This window comes from Trachypithecus francoisi, unplaced genomic scaffold, assembly GCF_009764315.1.
Source record: "Trachypithecus francoisi isolate TF-2019V2 unplaced genomic scaffold, Tfra_2.0 Lachesis_group0, whole genome shotgun sequence".
Classification (NCBI taxonomy): Eukaryota; Metazoa; Chordata; class Mammalia; order Primates; family Cercopithecidae; genus Trachypithecus; species Trachypithecus francoisi.
Genome location: NW_022681453.1, coordinates 126,303,463 through 126,321,200, shown reverse-complemented (window position 1 = coordinate 126,321,200; position 17,738 = coordinate 126,303,463).

Below are 17,738 nucleotides of genomic sequence, written 5' to 3'. Positions count from 1 at the left end.
CATTTGATAGATTTGAATTCAGACACACATACCTGCAAAGATTCGAAGGCTGAACCTCTTCAAGGGAAATTGACACTAGCAGATGATGAAAAGGAAGTATTTCCCCAGTAAATAGATACGTTTGTTATCCCTAAGAGGAAAACTTATTGACTGTTTAGGTCCGTGGTAGGCATTACTACTGTTTACCAATATCCAGGTGGGGTATGGAGACTTATGCCTATAATTTTGGCATGTTGTGAGGCTGAGGTGGGAGGATTGGTTGAGTCCAAGAGCTTAAGACCAGCCTGGGCAACATAATGAGACCCTGTTTCAAAAAAAAGTAGTAAAAAATTAGCCAGGCATGGTGGTGCACACCTGCAGTCCCAGCTCCTCAGGAGGCTGAGGTGGAAAAATCCCTTGAGCCACGCAGGAGGGTCCACTGCACTCTAGCATGGATGATAGAGTAAGACCTCCATCTCTAAAAAAATATAAAAATTAAAAACACTATCCAATTTTTGATACTCTCTACTTTCAGGCATGCAGGAGATTATACTTCCTGTCCTGCTTGAGGTTAGGTATAATCATATAACTTGCTTTGGCCATTGACATATCAGTAGAAGTGTTGTGTGTCACTTCGAGATAGAGGCATTTCACGTCCAGTGCTCAATTCTCTAGCCCTCCCTTCCACTGAATGGAGTCATCAGGACCCACAGCAGACACTATATGAAGAAACAGATTTAGGCCAGGCATGGTGGCTCACGCCTATAATCTCAGCACTTTGGGAGGCCGAGGTGGGTGAGGCTAAGAGTTTGAGAGCATTCCGGTTAACATGGTGAAAACCTGTCCCTACTATAAAAATACAAAATAGTAGCTGGGCATTGTGGCACACACCTGTAATCCCAGGTACTCAGGAGGCTGAGGCAGGAGAATCACTTGAACTGGGGAGGCACAGGCTGTGGTGAGCCGAGATCACACCACTGCACTCCAGCCTGGGTGACAGAACGAGACTTGGAAAAAAAAGAAAACCCACACAAAAAACAAAAACCAAGTCGTTATTGTGTTAAACTGTTAAGCTTTGGGGATTGTTATTTCAGAATCACTAGCCTATCCTGATAGTTACAAGGGCTAAATTTATACATTTCTTCAGCCACAGCCTGAGTCTAAAGAACAGAACCTATTAAAAATCTATAGTTCAGTAATGTGCCTTTGGATTTCATTTGGATTCATTTAAGAAGCATTTATTAAAGCCTATTATTTTCAAGATAACTGTGGTGGCCACTGTGGCTGTTTTCACTTTCTTTTATGACTGTCTTCTAAGCCACTGTGGAGCGGGCTGTTTTACTTTCTTTTCTGACAGTCTTGTAAGGGCACATTGAAAATCTTTGTAAATCTGTTAGAACTGTAATTTTCATATTGCAGTTCTCAAGTCTTACACCAAGTGGTGCCACATACTAAATGGTAACCATGGGAGCTACTTTTGATGATCAGGCATATCCAGAGTTTATCTAGTCCAAACTTTGAGTAGCCCAACTTAGCCACATTGCTTTTCCCGTTATTGCTAATGAGACTTTAAAACAACCTCAAAGGCATACTTACTTGTAATAATTACTAATCTCACACACACACACACACACACACACACACACACACGCAAAACAATCTTGCTGGGGCGAAATGTGGGTGAGATGGGTCAGAGTAGGTGAACAAGACTCTGTGGTATCTTTTCTGGTAGACACTACACTCTGTGAAGGTAGAAAATTTGTGTGTCTAATCAAAAACTAGCACGGTGCTGTCCCACAGTAATTCCCTGATAAGTATGTATTGTATGAATGAAGGACAAAAGGAAGGGATGCATGAAATCCTTAGCACAGTGTAAATCTTCATATAGTGTTTAGTTTGTATGCTAAAGTTTGCTAAAACCAAAAGGTTTACTTAGTAGGCATTTTTTCTCATTTTTAATTCCTTCCAAAATTATGTTTTGAAGTTTAAAATCTTTATTTTTGAATCGGAAAATTGATGTGGAATCTTAAGGACAAAGCTAGCATTAAAGTGAGCTTCAGGTATTTTAAAGCCATTAAGAAAAGAAAAATGAGGGCCATGCATGGTGGTTCACGCCTATAATCTCAGAACTTTGGGAAGCTGGGGCGGGTGGATCGCTTGAGGCCAGGAGTTCGAAACCAGGCTGGTCGACATGGTATAACTCCATCTCTACTAAAAATGCAAAAATTAGCCAGGCGTAGTGGGCACCTGTAGTCCCAGCTACTCTGGAGGCTGAGGCATGAGAATAGCTGGAACCCAGGAGGCAGAGGATGCAGTGAGCAGAGATCACACCACTGCACTCCAATCTGGACAACAGAGTGAGACTCTGTTTCAGTAAAGAGGAAAAAAGAAAAGAAAAGAAAAGAAAAAGAAAAAGAAAAGCTTTAAAGAAGACCATCATCATAGTGAATACTGGCCTTAGTTTTTCTGCTCTTCACAGATGTAAAATCTCTTTATTTAAGAATTTTAAAATGGATTATGTATAATTGATTTGCTCATAAAAATGATGAGATTTAGTATATCCAAAGGGTAGTTTGGACCATAATCTCACTAAATGAATGTTTTCCATTTTTTTTTTTTTTTTTTTTTTTTTTTTTTTTTTTTGAGACGGAGTCTCGCTGTGTCACCCAGGCTGGAGTGCAGTGGCCGGATCTCAGCTCACTGCAAGCTCCGCCTCCCGGGTTCACGCCATTCTCCTGCCTCAGCCTCCCGAGTAGCTGGGACTACAGGCGCCCGCCACCTCGCCCGGCTAGTTTTTTTTTGTATTTTTTAGTAGAGACGGGGTTTCACCGTGTTAGCCAGGATGGTCTCGATCTCCTGACCTCGTGATCCGCCCGTCTCGGCCTCCCAAAGTGCTGGGATTACAGGCTTGAGCCACCGCGCCCGGCCATGTTTTCCATTTTTAATCTGCATGTCTTTTGGGTATTTTTATGGCTTTTGTAAGCTTTTTCAAACACACAGAAGAATAAGGAGAATAATAAATGAACCCTTCTGTGTTCAGCACCCAGTTTTCAATAATTATCAAACATTTACTATCCTTCTACTGGTTTATCTCTCTGTTTTTTGTTTTGTTTTGTTTTGTTTTCTGACACCGAGTTTCACTCTTATTGCCCAGGCTGGAGTGCAATGGTGCCATGTTGGCTTATTGCAAGCTCCGCCTCCCGGGTTCAAGTGATTCTCCTGCCTCAGCCTCCCAAGTAGCTGGGATTACAGGCGCATGCCACCAAGCCTGGCTACTTTTTGTATTTTTAGTAGAGACAGGATTTCACCACACTGGCCAGGCTGGTCTTGAACTCCTGACCTCAGGAGATCCACCTGCCTGAGCTTCCCAAAGTGCTGGGATTACAGGTATGAGCCACTGTGCCCAGCCATATCTCTCTGTTTTTTCCGTCCTCTCTTCCTCCATCCATCCTTCTTTCTCTCTTCTTTCTTTTATCTCTTTCCTGTGGCTATTTATTTATTTGGAGATAGAGTCTCAGTTTGTCATCCAGGCTGGAGTGCAGTGGTATGATCATGGCTCACTGTTAACTCTGAACCCCTAGGCTCAATCGCTCCTCCTGCCTCAGTATCCTGAGCAGTTAGGAATACAGGCGCACACCACCACACCTAGCTAATTAAAAAATTTTTTTTTGTAAAGACGGAATCTTGCTGTGTTGATCAGAAGGTCTCAAATGATCCTCCCCTCTCGGTCTCCTAAACTGCTGGGATTATAGGCATGAGCCACTGCACCCAGCTTCTGTGGCATTTGAAGGAAACATCAGGTCATTTTACTTCTGTGTACTTCTCTATAAAACATTACATCTTCTTACATGAACACAAGTCAATTTCACACCTAACAAAAACAACACTAATTACTTAATATTCTCTAGTACTGATATTTCTTTGTCTGGCAAATGTATTTTTCCAGTTGGTTGTTCAAAACCAAGATCTAAACGAGGTCCACACATCAAACCTAGTTGTCATATCTCTTTAGTTTCATTTAAGCGGGAATAACCCTTCCCACTTTTTCATGCCATTGATTTGTGAAAGATGAATTTATATATTTTCTTTTAAATGTCAAAAGTTTTGTTATGAAGAGAACTCCAAAGATCTGCATTGTAAAGAATCTTGTATCTGAGTCTTTCTCTGCCAGTTTGCAAAAAGCAGACAAACATTTAAAACAGAATAACTAGCTTTATATGGACAAAGAGGATCTGTTTTTATGAATTTATTTGGCTCCATTATAATAAGGAAATTCATATTTTTCAAGGAGAAACAAAACATTATTAAGTACAACACAGATAATTCGATCATATTTTCCTAGCTTATCACTTTTAATATTTCTTTTTTTTTTCTTGAAATGGAGTATCGCTGTCGCCCAGGCTGGAGTGCAGTGGCGCGATCTAAGCTCACTGCAAGCTCCGCCTCCCGGGTTCATGCCATTCTCCTGCCTCAGCCTCCAGTAGCTGGGACTACGGGCACCCGCCACCGCGCCCGCCATCACGCCCGGCTAATTTTTTTATTTTTTTAAATTTATTTTTATTTTTTAGTAGAGACAGGGTTTCACCGTGTTAGCCAGGATGGTCTTGATCGCCTGACCTCATGATCCGCCCGCCTCGGCGTCCCGAAGTGCTGGAATTACAGGCGTGAGAAACCGCTCCCGACCCACTTTTAATATTTCTTGCTTCTCTGGCTGCTTAATTTTCTTTCCCTTTAAGGACCTGTGTAAATTAAAGGTTAAACCAAGATCGAGAGGTCCCTAAGCAGCATACGTCTCACTCTCTTCCCTGTGAACGAAATCCTGATTTGACTGAGGACTGCAATGTGTCCATTTTTTAAAAACTGTGTTTTTCAGCCTCTCTTACAGATAAGGGTGGTATTAAGATGCAGGTCTGGGCCAAAGGCGGTGACTCATGCCTGTAATCCCAACACTTTTGAAGGCTGAGGTGGTAAGTTGGCTTGAAGCCAGAAGTTTGAGCCCAGGCGTTCCAGACCAGCCTGGGCAACATAGAGAGACTCCATCTCTACAAAAAATTTAAAAACTGTGGGGCATGGTGGAACATGCCTGTAGTCCTAGCTACTCAGGAAGCTGAGCTGGGAGGATTGTTTGAGCCCAGGAGCTTGAGATTACAGCAGGCTGTCATCATGCTACTGCACTCCAGCCTGGGCAATAGAGCAAGACCCTGTCTTAGAAGAAGAAAAAGAAGGAGGAGAAGCAGAAGGAGAAGGAAAAGGAGAAGAAAAGATGCAGGTCTGACCGATGAAATAGACGTAGGCAGAGGTGGTTTTAAGGGGCTATCAGAAAGCTCTTTTCAAAAATGGAGACAAAACCATTCATAAAGAGAGACGGCCCTTAAACATATTTTTTAAATGCTCAAATTAACTCATAAGAATTTGAATACAAATTAAAACTACCTTGAGCTCTCACTTGTCACTGGCACATTGGCATAAATAAAACAATTTAGGCTGAGTGTGGTGGGGCACGCTTGTAATCTCAGCACTTTGGGAGGCCGAGGCAGGGGCATTACCTGAGCTCAGGAATTCAAGACCAGCCTGGGCAACATGATGAAACTCCAATCTCTACAAAAAATCCAAAAATTAGCCAGACGTGGTGACACGTGCCTGTAGTCCTAGCTACTTGGGAGGCTGAGGTGGGAGGATCACTTGAGCCTGGGAGATCAAGGCTGCAGTGAGACGAAATCATGTCACTGCACTCCAGCCTGGGTGACAGAGTGAGACCCTATCTTAAAAAACAAACAAAAAACCAAAAACTCTTTTAGAGAGATAGTGGGGTAATAGGCAATTTCATTGACGTAAAATGATACACCCCTTGATGCAAGATTTGAACAATACCAGCAAAATTACAGATAAATTTGCCATTTGATTAATAAATCTCACTTCTAGAAATTTATCCTTAAAACACACTAGCATGAATATGAAATCTCATATGCACAAGATGTGTTTGTGTGTGTAAGTGTTTTTATGTGTTGAATCAAAAATTATAACATACAATGTGGTGCTCATTATGTGAAGAGGAGATGCATTACGTGAAGAGGATTTTCTGCCAAATCCTTGATCCATTTTTAAAATAAGGCTTCTAAACCAGTTGTGGTGACACATGCCTGTAGTCCCAGCTATTTGGGAGGCTGGAGGCAGGAGAATCGCTTGAGGTCAGGAGCTCAAGGCTATAATCCCGCCTGGGAATAGCAACTGAACTCCAGCCTGGGCAACACAGCAAGGCCTCATCTCTAAAAAATAAAATGAACCTTTTATTTTTAGAATAGCTTTAGATTAGCAGAAAAATTGCAAAGATAGTACAGAGAGTTCTCATATACTTCTCACCCAGTTTTAGCAATTATTGACATCTTATGTAACTTTGGTACACTTGTCTCAACTAATAACTCAATATTGGTGTGTTATTATTCACTAAAAAAGTATTTACAAATTCATAAAACAAGCATCTTAAATTTATGAGAGAGAGAAGGAGGAAGAGGAGTGTTGATAATTCCTATCTCATAGGGTATCCATGTTAGAAAATATCAACATTATTTATAAAATGCACATTATATGCCTGTGTTTATGCTACTCACTGAGGAATACAAAGCTGAATAAAACAAAGGTTCTCAAAGACTACGATAAACTAATAGTCTTTTGGATTGGACATGTTACTGGGTGGGGAGATGCAGCGTAGGGAAGGTTTCTTGGAGGACTAGTAGGAATCAGCTAAGTGACAAAGAGGGGGAAGTTTATTGGCCAAAGGGAATGCATAAATAAAGACAATGAGAAAGAAACATGTCTTGGCATTTCTGGAAGAAGGGGTTAAATTTGAAGTTGAATATGTTTATAGATAGGCAAAATGGGCAGGGACCAGGTCTGAGAGGGTTTTGTATGGCTTATTAAGAAGCTTAGACTTTGTCTTTACAGCCAACAGGAAGCCATTGATAAGTGGGGGAATAGCCATTGCATTTGTATTCTAGTGCAAGCAACAGTGCATTAGCAATGGATTTCTAGCCACAGTGATATTTCCCTGGAGATAGAAGAGTTAGAAACTGTTGCATTGTTCTAGGTGGGAGGCAATAAAGACTTTGAAATAGATCAATGGTATTAAGGACATAAGAACGAGACAAATTCAAGAAATAGGAAGTGAAAGAGTCAGAACATGGTTATAACAGGGTGTTTGGAGGTGAGGAAGAGGGAACAGTGTAGAAGGAATTCCCAGTGTCTGGCCTGTGTGACTAAGTGGCAGATTAACATAGGTAATGCAGGATGGGGAGCAAGCCTGCTGGGGAAAGAGGATGAGTTAAGTTTTGGTTTTGTTGAATTTTATATATAGTTGGCGTTTAGTAGGCAGGTCAGACACTTTGTAGAAGGAACCAGTCTGGGGATAGACCATATACTGTAAAGATTCATTGTCGTAGCTTATATGCATAGCACAGGATTTCAGATTTATTCATTTATGATTCCTATTTCAGTGTATTGTCTGCTAATAACACTATCAGGTAGCTGTTGCAAGTGACAGTGACAGAAATTCAATAACCAGTGACAGAAATTCAATTTCAACAATCTTAGGAAGTAACATATTTGTTCACATACAAGTGGGAGAAAAAGGACACAGAGAATGTAATTTGTGTCAACATTAGAGGGAGAGAGGTCACGAATACTTCAGAATCTGCAAAATGAGTATATTTAATACAAGAGTTAACTTACTTAGCAGACGACAAAAAGCCAGGTTCTGTCAAAGTCCACCAGCCAGGGATTACCAGGAACACAACTGGAGTTAAACAAGTTATGTTCATTTAGTTTGCTGCAGCAAGGGAGAATACATCCCAGAGGAACCTTGGAAGCATCTCAGTAAGTGGGCATAGGGGACAGGGAGGGGCTCCTTATAGGACTGGATTTTGCTGCGTAAGGATTAGGGAATTGGAGTGCCAATTGTGAGTGGGATATAGTCAAGAAGTGGGGGAATTTCAGCAATTGGATATCTCAGAAATTTTTTCGGGAGGCTGAGGAACAAACTCGAACTGAGGATGTCATTGGTAACAAAGCAGCAGTCACTTAGAACAAAAGATTGTTAGTCTTTTTATTTATTTATTTATTTATTTATTTATTATTTATTTTGAGACGGAGTCTTGCTCTGTCGCCCAGGCTGGAGTACAGTGGCATGATCTCGGCTCACTGCAACCTCCACCTCCCAGGTTCAAGTGATTCGCCTGCCTCAGCCTCCTGAGTAGCTGGGATTACAAGTGCACGCCACCACTAATTTTTGTATTTTTAGTAGAGATGGGGTTTCACCATGTTGGTCAGGCTGGACTCGAACTCCTGACCTCGTGATCTGCCCGCCTCGGCCTCCCAAAGTGCTAGGATTACAGGCGTGAGCCACCGCGCCCGGCCGATTGTTAGTCTTTTACAAAAAAAAAAAAAAATTTTATTTATTTAGAGACAGGATCTTGCTCTGTTACCCAGGCTCAAATGCCGTAGGTACAATCATAGCCTACTGCAGCCTTGACCTCCTAGGCTCAAGGGATTCTACTGCTTTAGCCTCCTGAGTAGCTAAGACTACAGGTATGTGCCAGCAATCCTGGCTATTTTTTTAATTTTTATTTTTATTATTTAAAAATTATTATTATTATTATTTTTGTAGAGACAGGGGTCTTGCTATGTTGCCTGGCCTGGTCTCAAACTTCTGGTCTCCAGTGATCCTCCCACCTTGGCCTCCCAAATTGCTGGGATTATAGGTGTGAGCCACCACATAGGGCCAAGGTTGTTGGTGTTTTTGCAACTGTGGTATGTTCTTATATAGAAAAGTTGTTTCTATGACCTTGCTCATATTCCTTGGAAACATTGTTTATGTTCTGTTAGGAATATCACAGGCTGACTACCAGTAAGGCTGGTTTTCATTTTCTTAAATCTAACTGCTTATAGGAGGGTGACTCCAAGAAGCAGGCTGATTTTCACAGCAGAATTCTGGAAAGGTTTGAATTAGACACAACAGGCATGAATGGGTATGACTGGGACTGAAAACATGGGGAAGTCTGCATAAAAATGAAAGAAAGCAGTCAGACCTTTAGAACTCTTTCTCTACATAGCCAGGCTACAACTTCCCACCCCAAGAGAGGATTGAAGGCTTACTTTCTAGAGAGAATCAGAGAGACTCTGGATTTAGAAATATGAGGAATAGCAAATGGAAGAAAGATCCTACTGAAAAGGAACTGAGGGGAACATTTGCGTTTTCTGTTTTTTTCTTAATAATTATTTTTATTTTATTTTATTTATATATATTTTTTAAGTTCTGGGGTACATGTGCAGAATATACAGGTTTGTTACATAGGTAAATGTGTGCCATGATGGTTTGCTGCATCTATCAACCCATCACCTAGGTATTAAGCCTAGCATGCATTAGCTCTTTTCCCTAATGCTCTGCCCCTCCTTCACCCTCCCCTGACAGGCCCCAGTTAAGTGTTGTTCACCTCCCTGTGTTTATGTGTTCTCATTGTTCAGCTCCCACTTATAAGTGAGAACATGCAGTGTTTGGTTTTCTGTTTCTGCATTAGTTTGCTGAGGATAATGGCTTCCAGCTTCATCCATGTCCCTGCAAAGGACATGATCTCATTCCTTTTTATGACTGCATAGTATTCCATGGTGTATATGTACCACAGTTTCTTTCTTTTTTTTTGTTTTTTTTTGAGACCGAGTTTCACTCTTGTTGCCCAGGCTGGAGTGCAATGGCACAATCTCGGCTCACCGCAACCTCTGCCTCCCAGGTTCAAGCGATTCACCTGCCTCAGCCTCCCTAGTAGCTGGGATTATAGGCATGTGCCACCACGCCCGGCCAATTTTGTATTTTTACTAAAGACAAGGTTTCTCCAAGTTGGTCAGAATGGTCTTGTCCCAACCTCAGGTGATCCGCCTGCCTCGGCCTCCCATAAAGAAACTGCCCACAGTCAAGAAACAACAGATGTTGGTGAGGTTGTGGAGAAAACACTTTTACACTGTTGGTGAGAATGTAAATTAGTTCAACCATTGTGGAAGACAGTGTGACCATTCCTCAAAGACTTAGGACCAGAAATACCATTTGACCAAGCAATCCCATTACTCGGTATATACCCAAAGGAATACAAATCATTCTATTATAAAGATGCATGCGCATATTCACTGCAGCACTATTCACAATAGTAAAGACATGGAATCAACCCAAATGCCCATCAGTGATAAACCAGATAAAGTCTGCATTTTTATAGTTAGACTTCAGCCCCCTTCCCTGACTCAGCTGTCAGAAGACTGGCTTACAGACTTAGAAATAGGATGATTCCTCCCTTGGGAAACCAGAGAATCGAAGGGGAAAAACTTATAGTTAAGGGCAGGGGACAATGTGGGCCTCCAGGAAAACAGCTGGCTCCTGGCCTGATCACCCTACAATGAAGGCTACCATTGTGCTCCCAAAGAGCTTTGTAGAGCCTTACTTAGTCTTAAATATGGGTGGCACCCAAGGACCATGAGAGATTTGGGAAAAGCATTCAACAAGAAAGAAAATAAACACTTTTTTTTTTTTTAAATTAGAAGAAAAGAGACAATCTAGGGAGAACAAGATATTGAGCCATGAAACAGGAAAAAAAAAAAAAAACCTAAAAAAGGAACATTCAACAATCAAGAAAACATTTTTGATAATTAAAAATGCATTAGCTAAATTACAAGCTAAATTAGGGACTGGGTGCAATGGTTGATGCCTGTAATCTCAGCACTTTTGGAGGCTGAGGCTAGAGGATGGCTTGAGCTCAGGAGTTTGAGACCAGCTTGGGCAACACGGTAAAACCCTGTCTCTTCAGAAATTACAAAAATTAACTGGCCATGCACCTGTTGTTCCAGCTAGTCAAGAGGCTGAGGTGGGAGGATGGCTTGAACCCGGGAGGCCAAGGCTGCAGTGAGCCAAGATTGTGTCACTGCATTCCAGCCTGGGTGACACAGAAAAAAAAAATTAAATCAATAAAAGCTTGAAAAAATAATATGAGGAAGTGGGATCATTTGAGCAGATTGAATGCTCAAATGAGGAGTTCCAAAATGACAGAACATAGAAAAGAGAGGAGAAAATAATCAGGAAAAAAATATTAGAAACTTTCTCGGAGTAAAAGCGCATGAGTCTCCAGATTGAAGGATCCACAGAGTGCCCAGCAAAATAAATGGAAAAAAATTTCTACACCTGGATGAAGCATTGTGAGATTTTAGAACATCAGGATTAAAGAGAAGATTTTAAAACTCTAGGAATGGAGATGGGGGTAGAACACATACAAAGCATAGAATCCAATCTAGAATTCTATAGCTAACATACTATCAATCAAGTAAGGGTAGCATAATGACAACCAAGTATTTAAAATGCTTACTGAAATAAATTGTTTTTCAGGAAGCTCTGGATAATATACTCTATTGAAAGAGAGGGTGAATCAAGAAAGAAATATGGGAGCTCCAGTAATAAGAAACACAAGAGAAAGGTGAGAATTGCCAGGATGATGGTAAATATAATTCCTGGAATACAATAATGTAGCAGGCCTAGAATTTTAAAAATTGAAATTAAAACAGAATGATGGAGAGCTCCAGACATGTCTAAATTTAAAAACAAACAAAGTAGAATACATAGTATTTTTTAAAGCACCAAAAGGAGATTTATACTTCTAGCACAGAGCTTGAAATGAATTGGAAAATTAAGCCAAATGAAGCATCTATAAACTCCAGGGAAAATTAAAAGTGAAGTGGCTCAGGTAACAGAAATATGTATTTACATAGTTGCTATAATATAAATACTAAATATTTAGCAACAATAATAAAAAAAAAACATAAGGAAGTGAGTGTTTGGGTGTGGGTGTGTGTGTGTTGTGAGGGTGGTTTTCCCACTAAACAGATGGAGGTAGAAGAGATCTAAACCCTTTTGATCAGGAAGGAGTAGGATGCCAGTAGAAGATATATGAACTTGAAAAATCAAATTCCTATATAATCATGATGTCTGGAATATTGAGTAAAGTGTCACTATACTCAGTATTGACACTATAGCCAAAAGAGTTGGAAGTGACTGCCATTGGCAGGGAAGAAACTGGGTATGAGGAGGAATGGAGGAACGGACTCCTGCTGTATATTAGAAGCCTTATGAAACTATTGGACTTGTCGGGTGCGGTGGCTCACGCCTATAATCCCAGCACTTTGGAAGGCTGAGGCGGGCGGATCACATAAGGTCAGGAGTTGGAGACAAGCCTGACCAACATGGTGAAACCTGTCTCTCCTCAAAATACAACAAATTAGCCGGACGTGGTGGTGTGCACCTGTAATCTCAGCTACTCGGGAGACTGCGACAGGAGAATCGCTTGAACCCGGGAGGCGGAGGTTGTAGTGAGCCGAGATCCTGCCACTGCACGTCAGCCTGGGTGACAGAGCGAGACTCCACCTCAAGCAAATAAACAAGGAAACAAACGCACGCCAAAAAACGATTGGACTTTAAAAAATATGTACATATATTCCTTCGATAAAAGTAAAACATTATCTTAAAAATTGCAATAAGAAAGGAAAGTGCGGCCAGGCATGGTGGCTCACGCCTGTAATGCCAGCACTTTGAGGGGAGGAGGTGGGTGGATCACGAGGTCCGGAGATGGAGACCATCCTGGCTAACACGGTGAAACCCCAACTCTACTAAAAAAATACAAAAAATTAGCAGGGAGTGGTTGCGGGCGCCTGTAGTCCCAGCTACTCGGGAGGCTGAGGCAGGAGAATGGCGAGAACCCAGGAGGAGGAGCTTGCAGTGAGCCGAGATTGCCCCCCACTGCACTCCAGTCTGGGCAACAGAGCAAGACTCCATCAAAAAAAAAAAAGAAAGAAAGAAAGAAAAGAAAGAAAGAAGAAAGAAAGAAAGAAGAAAGAAAGAAAGAAGAAAGAAAGAAGAAAGAAAGAAAGAAGAAGAAGAAAGAAAGAAGAAAGAAGAAAGAAGAAAGAAAGAAAGAAAGAAAGAAAGAAAGAAAGAAAGAAAGAAAGAAAGAAAGAAAGAAGAAAGAAAGAAAGAAAGAAGACAAGTGGAAACAATTGAAACCATGCTTTCTGTTTCCTTTTTTCTGTTTCTCTCTGTGCCTCTGATGCACTCTCCCTGCCCTGTGGATGGGATTTATCGGAGCTCTGTGGTGTGGGAAGGGCTAGGGAGGATGTGTCAGGGTAAGGGGATGGCCCTCAGCAGATCTGGACTCATAGCTTTGCCGATGGAGAGCAAAAGACTCTTCCTCCCAACTCCAGTTAGTGTAAGAATGACTTACACTTCTCTTTCCACAGCCCCCTCTGTATTTGTGAAGGTTGTTTTATTGTCTTCAGTACTCTTCCTCCCAATGAAGATGTATTTGCTGATTACAGAAATATTTGTAAATATTTTAGGTACTTGTGTTTACAAATTTTTTTTTTTTTATCAGAATCACTTGGAGCCTCATAATGATTCCTAGGGATACTAGCTACTGATTATTTGATAATGATATAGAAAAGAAAAAGACTAGATTAATGACCACTTTTCTCATACATAGTAACAAAAGCATGTACATATGTGCCACTACATCTTTTCAGTCTAATTTCTTGGCAGAAATTTGTCCTTGCTCCTCACTTCGGAGTGTGTGAAAAATGCAAAATCTCCAGTGCCACTTTGTCAGAATCTGATTGATTGATTGACTGATTGATTTAGAGACAAGGTATTGCTCTATCACCCAGGCTGGAGTGCAGTGGCACAATTGCAGTTTAGTGCAGCCTTGACCTCTTAGGCTCAGTGGTCCTCCTGCCTTCGCCTCTGGAATAGCTGGACCACAGGGCCTTGCCACCATGCCTGGCTAATTTTTTTTTATTTTTTGTAGAGATGGGGTTTCTTTATGTTGTCCAGGCTTATCTCAAGCAATTCTCCTGCCTGGGATTATGGGCATGAGCCACTGTGCTCAGTCCAGAATATGATTTAGTCTGAAGCCTGGGTCTCTTTTTCTTTATTTAGTTCCCCAGGTGATAGGTTGTCACCAAACAATCTGAGCAAATAATAACTCTGTTCCTATTTATTTCACATTTGTGAGTGAGTGAACAAACAGGGTCATTATTTCCAAAATTTTGTGTGCACTTAAATCACCTGAGGGTCTTTTTTAAAAACAAAACAAAAACCCTTTCATTGTGAAACAATTATAGACTCACAGGAAGTTGCAAAGACAATAGAGAGGTCTTGCATACCCTTCACCCTGTTTCCCCTAGTATTGACATGTTATGTAATGTTAGCACCGCATTAAAGCCTGGAAATTGACATTAGTACAATGTGTGTGTAGTCAGATGCCATTTTATCACATATGAGATTCCTGTAACTGCAATCACAGTACCGAACTAGTCCCAAAACACAAAGATCTCCCTTATGCTACCCCTTCATAATCATATTATTATGATTATTCAGTGTGTGGCCTTTTGAGTGTGATTTTTTTCACTCAGCATAATACCCTTTTTAAATAAAAATAAACTTTTATTTTTAAAATTATTAATTATTAAATTATTTATTCTAAATAAAACTAAAAAATTTAAAATCAAATATGTAGATTATATTAGCAGATTAAATTTTTAAAAATCAAATATGTACATTATATTAGCAAATTTTATTTTTTAAATCAAATATGTAGATTATATTGGCAGATTAGATATTTTTAAATCAAATGTAGATTATAGTGGTAGATTTTATTTTTAAATCAAATATGTAGATTAATTAGAAGATTATGTAGATTAGATTATATATTTAAAATAATATATTTTAAATATATAATCTAATATAATAAAAATATGTATATATTTTTGAGACTGAGTCTCACTTTGTTGACCAGGCTGGAGTGCAGTGGTGTGATCTCAGCTCACTACAACCTGTGCCTCCCAGATTCAAATGATTCTCCTGCCTCAGCCTCCCAAGTAACTGGGATTGCAGGTGCCAGCCACTAATTTTTTGTGTTTTTTTGTGTGTTTTTAGTAGAGACAGATTTCGCCATGTTGGCCAGGCTGGTCTCCAACTCCTGACCTCAAGCGATCCCCCAGCCTCCACCTCCCAAAGTGCTGAGATTACAGGCGTGAGTCACCACGCCCGGCCCATTTTTATGTTTAAAGAAAAATATAAGTTTTTTTTTAGCCTCTTTTGGTCACAGGAGAAGCTAGCTTATAGCTTTTTTCTAAATTACTTTACATGTGGAGAAAGGATTTCTCTTTCTCCGACCAAGAATTTTTTGAGCAGAGAAGACTGTTAATTCTTTATGTCTGTGATTCTTGCTATTTTCCATATCAGTGGTCCTGGAGCTCCTTGAACTCAGGATGCTTTTTACCCAAGACCATTATGTATGGCTTTGATAAACCAAAAATAAGACATATTTTTGTGTTAAATGTAGTCCTGTTTCCCTTTAATATGTAGCATGGATGAATCATAATTGGCCTCAAAAATTAAAGAAAAAATTTATAGGAAAAGAGATCTTAAGGCCAGGCGTGGTAGCTCACGCCTGTAATCCCAGCACTTTGGGAGGCTGAGGCAGGCAGATTGCCTGAGCTCAGGAGTTCGAGACCAGCCTGGGCAACACGGTGGAACACTGTCTCTTCTAAAATACAAAAAATCAGCCGGGCGTGGCAGTGTGCGCCTGCAGTCCCAGTTACTCAGGAGGCTGAGAGAGGAGAATTGCTTGAACCTGGGAGGCAGAGGTTGCAGTGAGCAGAGATCATGCCACTGCACTCCAGCCTGGGTGACAGAGCAAGACTCTGCCTCCAAAAACAAAACAAAACAAAGAAAAGAGGTCTTATAACACTTTCTTTGCCTATAATTGCAAAAAGACACTAGTGTTTTGTATCTTTGGGAAATGGGCACATATCAGTCAAAAGAACGTCTCTACTCCCCTGTAGATCAAACATTTAACCTTAAAAGGACGTTGAATTCTTTTTCAATTTCTTGCAAAAAGGATAATGTCTCTGATGAAGGGTGGCCAAATATGTCACCCCGAAACATGCCACTTTGGTGTAAGAATTATTTTGAGCTAAAGAGACTTAAAAAACAACAGATACAAGAAGAATGTTCTGAGTGTCTCTTTTCCTCCTGAAAGTAGGAGATAAAACTCCTGTGTGAAAGGTATCCTCCCTACACTAGGAGAAAAGAACATTTTTATCACCAGGGACAAGGGGTCGAAGCACAGATAATTCTGTACAAACAAAACTTGTTAAAATAACTCTTATCTGCCTCTAGCCTCCCCATATATTTCAGTTACTTTTCCACAATTGCCTCTCTCTGTTCCAACTAGTATAAAAGCAGTTAGGTTTTGCCACTTCTTTGGGTCTTCATTTTCTTATAAAAAATTCTGTGTCACATAAAACTTATATTAAATAAATTTGTGTGCTTTTCTTCTGTTAATCTGTTTTATGTCAATTTAATTTCTCAGACCCAGCTGAAAATTCTAAGAAGGTAAAGTTTCGTCTCTGCTATACTGAAAAAGAGAACAATATTATACAGTTACATTTGAGAACTCTATGATCTGATATGTCCTGCTTCTTCAGAAATTGCAATATTATAGTTTTATATAAAATTCATTTTTTTTTTTTTTGAGACAGAGTTTCACTCTTGTTGCCCAGGCTGGAGTGCAATGGTGCCATCTCAGCTCACTGCAACCTCTGCCTCCTGGGTTCAAGCAATTATCCTGCTTCAGCCTCCCAAGTAGCTGGGACCATAGGCGGCGGCCACCAGCAAGTTTTTGTATTTTTAGTAGAGATGGGGTTTCGCCATGTTGGCCAGGTTGGTCTCAAACTCCTGACCTCAGGTGATCCGCCCACCTCGGCCTCCCAAAGTGCTGGGATTACAGTTGTGAGCCCCTGCACCCAGCCAAAATTCTAATAATAGTAGTAATAATAAACATTTAAAAATTCATTTTATAAGGATTTTAGAAATAATTGTAGGAGAAGACAGGAGTGAGTCTTGCATAGCAATTAACAAATACCCTTCTCATATAATGATTGGTATTACAAATTTACATTTTGTTAGCTTTTTTTTTTTAAATGTGTGGAGACGGAAGCATTGAAGAAACATGTTTTGGCTCCTTTTCCTATCTTGTGTTCCCACTTTTCTCCCTCCATATCTCTGCTTTGCTTGGTGAAAACAGAAATGTAGGTGTTGCTGGGCATAGTTACTCACTAACCATAATCCCAACACTGGGAGGCGGAGGCGGGTGGATCACTTGAGTCCAGAAGTTCAAGAGCAGCCTCGGCAACATGGTAAGACTGTCTCTACAAAAATAAAATAATTAGGTGCGGTGGCTCATGCCTGTAGTCTCAGCTACATGGGGAGGATTGCTTGAGCCCAAGAGGTCAAGGCTGTGATCGCACCACTGCATTCCAGCCTGGGCGACAGAGAAAGACCCTATCTCCAAAATGAATATAATAAAATAAATAAATAAACAAATGAATAAATAAATAAAGGTAGGAAAAGCAAGATGAAGTAAGAGCCTGTTAAGAGGATGCAAGAGTGAGCTCAGTCAGGCTCTTGGATATTATTTACATGGGGGAGTAAATTCAGAGTGGAACTCAGTGAACAGTCAGGAGTTCTACAAATGACTAAGAGGTTTCAAAAAGTTGTTGACGACATTTGAAAGGACAGAAATAAGGTCTTCAGGGAGGATATCTGAAACTATTTAATTGTAGAGACAGTTTTGGTTCATTTTGTTTCACAGGCAGCCATCAATCTGCTTTTGGTCTTTATA